General features: G+C 40.4%; 1 pseudogene; it reads left to right on the top strand.

Annotated features, from left to right (window-relative positions):
• Positions 1–6,420: 6,420 nt before the first annotated feature.
• On the top strand, positions 6,421–7,423 carry LOC122127591 (annotated as a pseudogene).
• The last annotated feature ends 7,018 nt before the right edge of the window (positions 7,424–14,441 follow it).

Here is a 14,441-nt window from a genome sequence, read left to right as displayed (position 1 = left end):
GAGATAGGAGTCTCACTGTCTCTCCTGCCCGGGCTGGCTTTGAACCGCGATCCTCAGCTCTCAGCCTCCTGAGTAGCTAGGATTACAGGCGTGAGCCACCAGCGCCCGGCACCTTAGTCATTTTCTAACCCTAAACTTAACCTTAACTGGAACATTGAGAATAACCATAAGCCTGATTGTAAGTAGATTCTAATATAGCAATACTCTAGTTCACATTCATTCTAACTCTTACCAGGCTTATTCTAAAATTTACCTTCAATTTGAGCCTCATTTTTTTTTCTCCTTCACTCTAAACCTAATCATGGCTGTAATCCTAACCATAAACTTGACCCTAATGGTATCCCAATTATAAAATGTATGAAAATCCCTCATTTTGTGTCATCCTAACTGAAATTGACTTGTAATTCTTGAAATAAATTGCAGGTTTTCCTAAACCCTACAGATTTTTTCACTCTTAACTCTGAATCTATCTTGTTCTATAACAGGAATCATAATACCCATTTGATCTCAAATCCTGATGGAAATAAAATGTATTTCCATTATTGTAACATTTCCTGAGTTCATAGAACCTAAAATAAGTTCAGATTTATTTAACATTTAACCCATTACTTTTTTTTTCTTTTTGTTGGTCGTGGGGCTTGATCTCTGGGCCTGGGCATGATCCCTGAGCTCTAGGCATGGGCACGATCCCTGAGTTCTTTTTTTTTTTTTTTTTTTAAATTTTATTTTATTTTATTTGAGAACATACTGTACAGAGGGGTTACAATTACATGGGCAGGATAATGCATACATTTCTTACCAAGCATTGCATCCTCCTCCTTTGTTTACCCTTCACCTCCCTTCCCAGCCTCCCTGAGTTCTTTAGCTCAAGGTGTGCACTTTACCACTTGAGCCACAGCACAACTTTTAGGTTTTCTGGTGGTTAATTGGAGATAAGAGTCTCACAGACGCTCCTGCCAGGACTGGCTTTGAACTGCAATCCTCAGAAATCACCTTCCAGGAATGGGAGTCCAGGGAAACCATAACCAATCAACTAAGTGACTTGAGAATAAACACTGAACACAAATTAAGGAAGTAAAGAAGTTCATACAAGATCTAAAACAAAGCCCCAACAAAGCCAACCAATTAGAAGGAAAAGAAATGAAAAACAAAGTAGAAAGTCTTGATAGTAGGTTAGACCATGCAGAAGATCAAATCTCAGGGATTGAAGACAGCCTAGATATTATAGAGAAAGAACATTCAACCATCCAAGACAAATCCAAGAAATATGGTAGATCTATTCAACATTTTGAAGACACCATCAGAAGGCCTAATCTGAGGATAATAGTTGTAGAGGAGCACCTAGAGACAGAAGTTAATGGTCTAGGAAATTTATTTAATAGGATCTCAGCAGAGAACTTCCCAAACATGCAAAAAGATAGGCCTATTCAGACACAAGAAGCTTTTAGAACTCCAAATAGACCAGACCAAAACAGGACATCCCACCATCATGTTGTTTTTTTGTTGTTTTTTTTTTTTGTATTTTTTTCCCACCATCATGTTGTAATCTGCACAGGATCAATTCAGACCAAGGAAAAGATCCTTAAAGCTGTCAAGGAGAAAAGATCAATCACCTATAAAGGGAAACTAATTAGAATCACCTCAGATTTCTCAGCAGAGACAATCAAAGCAAGAAGAGCCTGGAATGATGTATGCCATGCCCTAAAGACAAACAACTATCAACCAAGAATACTGTATCCAGCTAAACTCTCCTTCATAACCTCAGATCAAATAAAAACCTTCCATAGCAAAGAAAAACTGAAACAATACATCTCCACCAAACCAACCCTATAAAAGATTTTTAAACATGTCCTATACATAGAAGACCACAATAAAGGCCAAGAAACCTCACCCAAACTGAAAATCCAAGAACCATAGGAAGAACCTACTTGCCGCAGCCCCCAAGAAGGTGGATAAAATGGTAGGAACTCCCAAACACATTTTCAATGTAAAAGGCTGGAACAAAATCTACCAAGCAAACGGCCCCCATAAACAGGCGGGAGTTGCAATACTAATATCAGATAAAATAGACTTCAAATTAAAATTAGTGAGAAGAGATAAAGAAGGTCGCTACATACTAATTAAGGGATCGCTCCTTCAGGAGGATATTACAATTCTAAATCTCCATACGCCAAACAACAGAGCACACAAATTTATCCAAGAAACACTACTTTAACTCAAATCCCACATAGATCCAAAGACATTAATTGTTGGGGACTTTAACACACCACTCTCTCCACTAGATAGATCAATAGATAGATCAACTCTGCAAAAACTCAATAGAGAAACCGCAGATCTGAACAACTGCATAGATCAACCAGATTTAATAGACATCTACTGAATATTTCACCCAGCAGCATCAGAATACACCTGGGTTTACATGGGACTCAGTGTCAGGTGAGCCTAGACCACTTGGCTAACTTCCCCATGTACCATGCATATTGTATGCAGTGTGATGTCACTGGACCACATTTTCAGGGTGTGAAAAGTCTGACATTCTTAATGCATATTTGTAATGTAGTGCAGCAGAAACTAGGAAAATATTGCTTGGCATTCTGGTTTGGTTTGAGAATAAGACTTACAAAGCTAAGCATTGTGGTGCATGCCTATAATCTCAACACTCAAGAAACTGAAACAAGAAGATCACATGGAATATACAGAGACTCTGTGTTCAAACAAAAGGAGGGTAGACAATAATGGAAAGGGTAACAGTGATCAACATGCATTGTCCACATGAAATAAAACGAAAATCTCTTTAAAACTATTTAAAGAGATAGTGTATATTATTTATTTTACAATTATTATTTATTTTATTATTTGCTTATTTGTTACAAATAAACTGCTGATGGCTCACACTTGCAATCCAAGATAGTCAGGAAGCTGAGATATGATGATCCCAGTTGACTTTTGGGGGATGGTAACTTGAGGTAAGACTCTCATGGACTTTCTGGCCCAGGCGGTTTGAATCTTGACACTCAGATCTCAGACTTCTAAGTAATTAAGGTTACAGGGGTGAACCTCCAGCTCCAGGCTTCCAAGTGACTATTATCTCCAAATAACCCCAAAAATGCCAAATGTGGCTCAAGTGATTGAACTCCAGCCTTCAGTGAAAAAATCTCAAGGGACAGTACCCAGGCCTCAAGTTCAATTCCCATGAACAACAACAACAAAAACAAAGAATCATCAATAGAATATGCAATCACTGTTGTTGTTGGTACCTTGTGCTTACATGGTAAATATCAGTAATTGTTCAATGATCTCTTTGTGCACCAAACTATTAAAATCATCTTTGCCATACATCCTGACTCCACATGAAGCAAAAACATCTAACAAAGATGAAATAAAGATCCTGTGATCATTACTCAGACCAGTTCTCCCCACATTCTGGTGGCTGTTGGTGACTGTGGGAAGAGGCTTTTTTTCTGAACAGACAATGTCCACAGATGCACAGTGAGGTCCCTCAAAAGCTAGCAGAAGGGATGCAGCTATTCCCATCCTCAGTCACTGTAAGCATGGTGGGACTCATTTTCTGAGAAGCTTTCACACTACTGCTGTGTGTAGAATACAGTCATCAAACTGGAAATGAGTTAATATTGATACTAGAGCTAACTCTCAGCATCTATTATTGCATCCCAGAAGGAGGTGATGCACAGAGATATGTGCATGTGTGTGTAAGTACACACCTGTGTGAACAGCAGTATTGGGATTTAAACTCAGAGTCTCACACTCTCACTCAGCTTTTTCACTCAAGTATAGCACTTGGTGCTATACTTCTTAGGCCAAAGTTTCACTGACGTTTTTTTTGTTGTTGTTGTTAATTAACTGGAAATATGAGTCTCAGAACTTTTCTGCCCAGATTTTTCTGCAAACCCTAGATCTGAGCCTTCTGAGTATCTAGAATTATAGGTGTGAGACACTTGTTGCCAGCTCCAACTACTATCCAAGGAGACACATGGCTTTATTGATACAGCAGGTTGGCCTTGGTTTATGATTAGTGGAGATTGGAGTTGGAACTCCAGCCTTTCCTAGGGCCTGAGTTGGTAATTCTAGGCATCTTGTCACCATTCATCAGACAGAATTGCCTTTAGCCTACTTGTCACAGAATTGAGAGGTAACTGCCAAGTCTCCTGGAATTCAGGGCCAATGCAAGGGATATCTGTTGGTTCTGAGTAACCAGGGCTGCCGTTTCCATGGCCTTTCAGGCTTCCAGATTTGCCTGCTAGATCACTGTGCTTCCTATGCTTCCAGCACCTTTCACTCACAAGGACTAGGGCAGGCCCAGGACTCTGCTTTGAGGTGCCATGTTTGTTTATTGGGTGAAGAATATGAATGTAAGAATCAGCAAACTCACTCAATCCAGGGCATAGAAAGCTGTTCACAGGCTTTCAGGATTTCAACTTGACCATTCTGGGGTTGACTCCCACTGCCCCTACCTTGAAGCATCCTCTTCAGAACCTAGATCAAGAGGGTCCATAAGGGGTCTGCATTGCATCTCAACACTGCCTAGCTGCTTTCCTGCTAAGCTGCTCCTCCTGCACTCCTCCTGCTATGTGTGATGAAGGGGGCCAGAAAATCTATACCAAAATAATCCTGCTATAGCATGTGGGGTCAAAGTTCATAGGGCATAGAAACATTTTCTTGGGTTTTCATACTCAGGAAAAGAAGTGATTATTCTCTTTTTTGATTGGTTTTGTTTTTCATTATTTCTGGATGCTGTATATGTAAACACAGACTGGTTCAAATGTGCTCTTTGAACAATGTCTTAATTTGATAAGCAGATATCTCACAATAAGTCAAATACCCAATAGCCCCATTTGTCAAAGGTCTTCTCTTCTCCAACACCTTCAAGAAGATGCAAGAAAGAAAAGAAAATATTTTTGTAACCCTTCTCTTTGATCCATGTGTGAACACAAAGTGTGGATCCAAAGTGTGGATCAAAGTGTGATAGAGCAACAGTCTTGACCAAAAAAGCTCAGGGATAGCACCTAGACCCTGAGTTCAAGCCCTTGGAACAAAACAAAAGCAAAAGAAAACAATCCACAATATGTATGGGATATATGGATATACCTGTATTATACCATAACTATGCTGCAAAAATAAACCTATTAGAAAATTTAAATTTGTTTTCTTTTGTAGCTCAGTACCAGAAGTCAGGCCTATAATACTACTTACTCAAGAGACACTTCTCATCAATTCACCAGGAAAAATCTGGGAGTGAAAGTGTTGCTCAAGTGGCAGAGTGCCCGCCACAAAACTAAAAGCTAAAACAAAAAGCTTTAACCCTGTATTTAAACAGAATACTGGACCAAAATATTTCTTTTGTGTCCCTGTCTACCTTCTATCTTTCTAGAGTGAACTGAATCAATACTGTTTCATTTTTACCAGAGGAAAAATTGGATCTGAAAATGGTGCTGGGAAAACTAGATATTCACCTTGAGAAGATTGAAACTCAGTTGCTATCTCTTACACCATACCACCTACACACACACACACACACACACACACACACACACACACACATTAATTCAATGTAATCAAAAGATCAGTGCTAGAGAACCTGCTAGTGATTACATGTAACACTCAAATTAGCCCCTTCCAAGTCAAATCTCTGGGGCTAGGGAGTGAACTCCAGGCCAGACACACACTAGGCAATGCTCTAACATTTGAACTGTGCCTCTATCCCTTTTTTATTTAATATTTTTGAGAGGGTCTTACTATCTTGATTCAAGGTGCCATTGAATGTATAATATCCTTGCACTGTTCCCCAAAAGCACAAATTACAGCATCTGCCAACATTTCCAGTTTTTCTCATTTTTCTTCCTACCTTCCACACACATAATCTCACTTCAGAAGATACTTTTCTCAGGTATTTGTTCTGATGAAAAACTGACTACTTGCCGGGTGCTAGTGGCTCACGCCTGTAATCCTAGCTACTCAGGAGGCTGAGATCTAAGGATCACAGTTCAAAGCCAGCCCTGCAGAAAAGTCAGTGAGACTCTTATCTCAAATTAACCACTAGAATACCGGAAGTAGTGCTGTGGCTCAAGCAGTAGAATGTTCGCCTTGAGCTGAAGAGCACAGGGATAGTGCCCAAGTCCAGAGTTCAAGCCCCACGACTGACAAAAAACAAACAAAAAACCTGACTACATGCAACCCAATTAATATGCAGCAATCCCTTGTATTTGATGCACTGACATTTTATAATCTAAAAAGAAAACAAAAAAATCCACTTAAAGTTCTATGAGGGCAGAGTGAGAAAGGTAAGGGGCCCTGGGATTAGACATGTGGGAATCCAGACCTAAGTGGCAAAGTAAGCACCTTCCCCACATCAGGACCTTCATGACACCAAATCTGCACCTTTGTCCTCTGTCAGTGTCCACAATGACTACCCCACTCGTATCTGCCACCATTTTCAACTTGAGAGAAGCTTTATGCAAGCTTTGTTTGACAAGATGCTCAATGACAGAGCTTCCAGAGAAGGGGCTGCTTGCTGGACAGGAAGGCAGTGGTCTCTCCTGCTGCTGAAGTGTTTCCCTTGGAGGCACTTGGCCAACACCCTGCCCAGCACCAAGTTCCACCAGAGCTAGGTCATCAGCAACCTGAAGGATAAGCCAGTCCCAGTCTTGTACTCTAGGGACAGCAGCTTCAGAGACTGCTCTTTCTCACAGGTGCTGAGCAGCTGCTGCCCAATCAGAAGCAGACCAAAGGAGGCAGGTCAACTCCAGTCGCTATAAGACCTAGCTGTTCCACCAATTTGAAGAAAACACCTATAAATATAGAGACAAGTGTCACTTCATGCACAGCATCCACAAGCTCCACAGCCTAGCCTGCCATCCCAAGTGCAAGATCTAGCTGGGTTGCACCTTCCATGTCACCAACCTTTGCCTCTATGAGCCCTGCTGCCACTTCATCCACAAAGCCAAGGAACGCAGAGCCCTGGCCAGGACCTTTCTGCAGACCTTCCCTATCTCCAGCATAGCTTTAGCTTTGCTGGATTTTCCATTGCCAATGAGACTGCTGCCACCACTGAGCTGCTAGATAGCCCCACGTCCATCATCCCAACACCCATCCTGATTGCCGCTGACCTCCTGGGCTCACCCAACCTTCCTGATGGCACCAATAACCCCTTCACCTTCTAGAGCCAGGTATTTGTTCTTTACCTCTTTCATGGGGCTGCCTTTCATGTCTACCCCACCACCTTCCTATTCTGATTCATGTCTGAGTTCTCTCACATGTTTGATTCTCATGCCACCCCTCAGGATTCTCTCTTGGGTCAAGGCTACCTGTGCAGTGCAGCAGGAGCCATGCTGGGTCAGATTCCCGCATCTTGGACAATTCAGGAGACCTGCCCATTTTCAGCAAACTTTCCATTTCATATGACTAAAGCACCAGGGTAAGGAGGGACACCCCCAATCCATTCCTTCTACTCCCCTTCCTCCTGCACCACATCCTAGATCCAATTAAACACCAAAAAACCTGGAAGTGACCTGTATCTCAAGTGGTACAGTACTAGCTTCATGCTAAATGAAGCTCAAGGATAGCTCCTATCCTGAATTCAAGCACCAAGACCACCACAGAACATCAACAATAAAAAGATGAGTGATTTGGAAATGGAAAAAGGCCTTTAAAGTCAAGTAGATCCACTGAAATGGAAAAAAATAACCCTGTCCTAATACTAAAGGACTCAATATTGTACTTTATTTTACTTTTTATCAGTTGTGGAGCTTTAGTCATGGCCTGGGCAATGTCCCAGAACTTTTTTGCTCAAGACTAGCACTCTACTTCTTTAAGCAACAGCTACACATCTTGTTTTGGGGGTGGTTAATTAGAGTAAGAATATCACAGACTTTCTTGCTCAGGCTGGCTTTGAATTGTGATCCTCAGATCTCAGCCACCTAGAAGCTAGGATAACAAATGTGAGTCACCAGTACCCAGCTAGGACTTAATATTTTTTTTTCCTTGACCCCCCCCCCGCCCCTCCCCCTGCACCGACGTTGTAAAGCTCGTTTTGGACATGACAACTTGTACTTCTCATTGTTGCAACAGGTCCACCTGTATCCTTAAACAATTGGTTTTTCCCCATCTCCTCCACAAGTTATACTGACATCAAATATAGTGAAAGCAGGGGTTATACTGTGGAGGAGGGACATACAAAGCAACAAAGAGATAATCTTATAAATGCGTTAGAAACACATGCATGAAAAAAAACATTAAAACACATATCTAAGAGTTCATTTTCTTGACATCACATTATCTGACCTTTTCCGCTTGACTCATACATATACTAGATATTGCAAATAAGGGAAACCATGGGACCTATGTTTCTTTGGGCCTGGCTTACTTCACTTAATATAATTTTTTCCAAGTTTTTCCATTCCCTAACAAATGGGGCAATGTCATTCTTTCTGATGGAGGCATAGATAGGACTTAATATTTCTAAAAGAGGGCTGGGAAGTTGGCTCAGTGGTAGAGCACTTGCCTTGCATGCCTGAGGCCCTGGGTTCGATTCCTCAGCACCACATAAGCAAAAAGAAAAAAGCCGGAAGTGGCGCTGTGGCTCAAGTGGTAGAGCGCTAGCCTTGAGCTGAAGAGCTGAGGGACAGCGCCCAGGCCCAGAGTTCAGGCCCCACGACCGGACCCAAAAAAATAAAATATTTCTAAAAGAGCAGTACTTTTCAAATTGCATTTGCATTCAAAATGCCCCCTTACAAGATTGTGACCTGGGTTTAAATTAATTGCAAAATTCATTCTAAAATGTGTAAGGGACTATAAGAAATCCTAAACAAACTAATTGGATACTGCAAAAACAAGAGGAAGTTAAGTAGGGGAGGATGACTCACATCTGTGATCTTTGCTACTCAGAAAGAAGAGATCTGAGAATGGTAATTCAAAACCAACCTGAGGAAGAAAAACCTTTCCAAAAATTATTTCCAAAAAAAACCAACAAATATCTAAAATTGGAGCTATGGACATGAGAAAAAACTGTTCAAGTACAGTATTAACATGTACTTTTCCTTTTTCTTGTATATGTTTTTCCTTAGTTTAAAATTGCCATTGCCAAAATTTTGTTTCTCTGATATATTTATCTTTTGTGCCACCAGTGGAATTTGAACTCAGGACCTTGCTCTCTTGCTTATTTTCTGTTCAACGCTTGTACATAGAACTTTAGCTACACCTCCAGTTCCTGACTTTTACTGATTCATTGAATAAGGGTCTTTAAGATTTGTCTGCAGGTGCTGATTTGAACCTCCATCTTTAGAATATGCCATTTTAGAAGCTAGAATTAGTGAGATGGTTCATGACACCTGGCAAGTCATTTTCCATTTATGCAAGTCTTCTTTCTCCTATTTTCCATTTATGCAAGTCTTCTTTCTCCTATTTATGATGTATTTTATGTCAGTGTTCATATTTCTTATGTATCTTTTTTCCAAATTTTTTATTGTGATTGATTATATGTAATCATATAAAATTATGATTTCACAAATTTCAAAGTATTTTGGGATAGTGATGCTTAGTTAAAGTCACAAACACATTCTAACACTCATGGGACAAATTGTCTATCATGGTCCATAAAGTTTATGAGTTCTATGGGCTTTGACTATACAGTTATTTCTTCCATATTGAGTGATATTGCATAGTGTCAGCTGTTCTCTCTTTCCCACTCATTTCCTCCCTCCCATGGTTGCCTTTAAGTTGTTTGGTTTGTTTTTATCAATGTCCGGTGCAGCCGATGGGTCCCACTGTTGTATGTTTTCCCGTTTCCCTCTAGTTCTGTGCCCTCCTCCTAGTTTCCCTCCGATGTGCACATATATACCATATGTGGTCAGCGGCATGGGGTCAGTTAGTAATGATTGGACTAGATGAGTGGGGGTCTTTTGTTTCTCGAGTCTTGTTTACTTTGTTGTATTACCTTATGTTCTGGATTTAACATCTACTTATCAGGGAGACCATGTGTCATTTGTCTCTTTCCTCTTGGCTTACCTCACTCAACATGATTTCTTTAAGTTCCATCCATTTCTCTGTGAATGCCATTATTTTGTTCTTTCTAATGGCAGCATAATATTCCATTGGATATAAATACAATTTTTTGATCCATTCATCTGTAGTGAGAGCATCTGGGTTGTTTCCATATCCTGGCTATTGTGAACAGTGCTGCAATAAACATAGAGGTGCATGTGTCCTTGTATCCTGGTTCCTGTTGTTCAGGATAGATGCCTAGGAGTGGTTAGTGCATGGTGACAGGCTGGAGTCCACTTTTAGTTTTCTGCATGTGGCCACCCAGTTTTCCCAGCACCAGTAGTTGAAGAGGCTGTGCTTCTTCCACTGTATGTCTTTGGCTCCTTTGTCAATTATCAGCTGAATATAGGCATGTAGTTTTATTTCTGGATCTTCTATTCTATTCCCTTGGTCTTCGGGGGTCTGTTTCTTTTTGTTGGGGGGGGGGTCCGGTCGTGGAGCCTGAACTCTGGGCCTGGGTGCTGTCCCTCAGCTCTTCAACTCAAGGCTAGCGCTCTACCACTTGAGCCATAGCGCCACTTCCGGCTTTTTTCTTTTTGCTTATGTGGTGCTGAGGAATCAAACCCAGGGCCTCAGGCATGCAAGGCAAGTGCTCTACCACTGAGCCCTTCCCAGCCCCTCAGGGGTCTGTTTTTGTGCCAGTACCATGCTGTCTTTGTCATTATGGCTCTATAGTAGAGTTTGAAGTCTGGCATCGAGATCCCTCCCTTGTTTTCTTTTTTGCCTAGAATTATTTTGGCTATTCTAGTTCTTTTTATGTTCCATATGAATTTTTGGACTGTTTTCTGTATTTCAGCAATGTACGTCATTGGGATTTTAATAGGAATTGCATTAAATTTGTATATTAATTTTGGCTTTTTCACTACATTAAGTCTGCCTATCCAAGAACATGGAAGGTCTTTCCACTTTCTCTATAATTTCTTTCTTTAAGTTTTTATAGTTTTCATTAAATAGTTCTTTTGCATCTTTGGTTAGGCTAATTCCTAAATATTTTATTTGGGGGGAGGGTATTGTGAATGAGGCCGTTTCCTTGATTTCCCTTCCTGCTTGTACATTGTTTGTGTACAGGAAGGCAACTGATTTTTGTGGGTTGATTTTGTATCCTGCTACTTTGCTGAATTAGTTTATAAGTTCTAAGAGCTTGAGGACGAAGTTTTTGGGATCATGGAGGTATAGTATCCTGTCATCTGCCCAAAGAGATAATTTAACTTCTTCTTTCCATTTGTGGATCCCTTTAATGTCTTTTTCTTGCCTTTTTGCTCTGGCTAAGGTTTCCAGAAGTATATTGAAGAAGAGTGGAGAAAGTGGGAATCCTTGCCTGATTTTAGGAGAATTGGTTGTTTTTCCCATTAAGTATAATATTGGCTGTTGGTCTGTGGTATATGGCTTTTATTGTTTTAAGGAATGTTCCTTCTATTCCTATTTTTCCCAGAGCTTTTAACATGAATATTGTCTCTTATCAAAAGCTTTTTTTCTGCATCAATGGAGATAACCATGTGGCTCTTGACCTTGGGTCTGTTGATATGATGGATTACATTTATTAAATTATGTAGGTTAAACCATCCATGCATCTCTGAGATGAAGCCTACTTGGTCATGATGTATGTTTTTTTTTATATGTTTCTGGATTCTGTTGGATAGAATTTTGTTAATGATCTTTGTGTCTGTGTTAATCAAGAAGATTGGTCTGTAGTTTTTTGTTGTTGCTGTTGTTGTTGGGTCTTTGCTTGGGTTGGGGATGAGTGTGATATTGACATCGTAGAATGAGTTTTGGATAGCTCCCTCTTTTTCTAGTTCATGGAAGAGGCTGAGGAGTATGGGTGTTAGTTCCTTTTTAAAAGTCTTACAGAATTCCGTAGTGAATGCATCTTGTCCTGGGCTTTTCCTTGTTGGAAAACTTCTGATTGCTTCCTTTATCTCATTGTAAGATATTGGCTTTTTTAATTGATTGGTTCTTTGTTCAGTTTGGGTAACTTGTATTTCTCTAAAAATGCATCCATTTCTGATAGGTTTTCTTTCTTTAGAGAGTATGGATTCTGGATATAGTTCTTTAGAATTGCTTGGATGTCTTGGGTATTTGTTGTGATTTTTCCCGTGGCATCCCTGATCTTGTTAATTTGGGTTTCCTCTCTTAATTAATCTTGCCAAAGGTCCATCAATTTTATGTATTTTTTTTTAAAACAGCTTTTTGTTTTATTAATTTTATTTATAATTTTCTTAATCTCTATCTCGTTAATTTCAGCTCTTAATTTGGTAATCTGGTTCTGTCTAGTAACTTTAGGTTCCACTTTTTTCATGTTTTTCTAGTAGTTTACAACATGGGATTATTTACTTAGTCCATCTCTATTTTCTTGATGTGGACACTGAGGGCAATAAATTTGCCCCCTCAGGAATGCTTTTGCTGTGTCCCACAGGTTTCTTGATGTGTATTCATTTTCATTGAATTGTGGGATCCTATGTATCTTGTTAAATATTTTCTCCCCAAACTAGGTTTTTGGTGTTATTTAGGGTGAAATTTTCTTAGATGTTTGCATGAAGCACAATGGATGTGTAATGATACTTGAATTCACTGTTGGAAGAGAGTCCCATGTACCACTACATTTACTCTGGCATTTGTCCCAATTGACAGATTATGAGCTTGAGGATCAAGGAGGAACACCTTTCTAGGATGTCTGGTCTGCTATGTCCTAGAGCTAGTGTAGGGACCCTATCACCATATAGAGGCATGGCCTGGACTTTTGCCACTGCCTATGCATTTAATAGTTGCCTCTATATTCAGTAGATTCTCTTGTACAGCTACAGGTGTTTTTCAACCCACTCAGGACCCATGTGCCTGGGTCATCAGATTATAGGAAGAAAAAATCCACAGTATATAGGATTCAAGAATTGTACAACATAAATATTGATGTTTTAATAGAGTTAGAAGAGTAAATAAAATAAACATTTTACATCAATCATGACAAAAAGTAAAATAGATATTTTCCCAGGGAGGGGAGAAGGAACCTATAACACTAGATCATCCTATAAGTTGCCTATAAGCAGAAATGCTAGGTCAGGGTAGTCAAAGGGATCTACCACCTCATTACAGGAAGGCTTTTCTTCCTGAGTTAAGGGAGGGACATATTCTAATTTTTCCATTGGAGATTGGTTTTCCTGCAGCAGATATTCTGTGAGGACAGACTCCCTTTCCTCAACTGAATCAAGCTTTCAGACATCACTTATTGGTGCTTCTGAACACAGACTGGGGAAATTTTCCTCAAACCCCATAAGTGCTGGTTTATCCTGTATGCCAAGACATGTCCTGATTTGACTCACCTGGAGCTGATCTAGGCAGACTGTGAAAGTCAAGTGAATAAATTCTGGATCTTCTTCCACTGTAGTACCTGCAGGTTCATCTGCATCATGTGTAGGGTTCAGAACAAGTGGGACATCCACAGGACTCGAAATCTGCTTGGTCTTTTCTGCAAATGGCCTTATCTGCTCTACATTCACATTCTTTCTGGAGTCCAGTGATGACTCCAGATCTCCATCATCACCATTGGTGACATCACTGAGGGTTCTTTATTTCGAATTCAGGGAAAGCTGCTCTATGGTGATCGAAACCTGAGAATGGAAATAGGTAAAGGATTCTTAGAGTGGAGTCTATAAGTTCATGTGTAATTAAACTGCCATGAGGTTTTAATGAAGAAAGCTATTTAACTTGAGTTTGGACTGAACAGTGGTGAGAAGGTAGGGTGTTTCTAATCGGCACCGATGCCTGAATATTTTCAAAAAAGAACAGGCATTACCTGGCAGACAATATCCATAAAAGGACATTTTGTCTAGCTGGGTTGTACTAAGGGCTCCTGGCCAATCACCATCCTGAGAAGCCCATCCTTAGGGGCCTAGTTTCGATCACTACTCACAAAGTCTTGGCACCTATGCAAGGACTCCTCCTTTTTCTTGCTCTGATAAGTCATGTGTCACTCCAGCTGGTCAAGAAGGATGTGTAAGAGGAAGAGCAAGTCCAAGAGTGCAAGTTGAATATGACATAGTATATGAGTTTATTCAGGGTGTCATGGTTCCTGGGCTCATAGAAGTCATCAGGGGAAAAGTCCATCCGCAAAGTGAAGATGGAATAAAGGGTTCTGGGAGCAGATTGGTGGCAAGGTGAGAACCTGCCCTCCCCCTTCTCTGCCTCACATAGCCCCTTTCTTACAAACCCCATGCAGAGGCTGTCCATCCTCTATGCAGAGGTGCATTTATTAGGAAGTGGGAGGAGATTCCTGGGATTAGGATGCTTCTCACAACCCAGTTCTAGAAGCTGCTGCAAGACAATTCTCCAAATTTCTCACTGTGGGTTGTTTCCCCCAGGATATGATTCTCTGCACACAATATTCCCTGTCA

This window comes from Dipodomys spectabilis, unplaced genomic scaffold (assembly GCF_019054845.1).
Source record: "Dipodomys spectabilis isolate Male_0828 unplaced genomic scaffold, ASM1905484v1 ptg000304l, whole genome shotgun sequence".
Taxonomy (NCBI): Eukaryota; Metazoa; Chordata; class Mammalia; order Rodentia; family Heteromyidae; genus Dipodomys; species Dipodomys spectabilis.
This window is presented reverse-complemented; position numbering and strand designations above follow the sequence as displayed.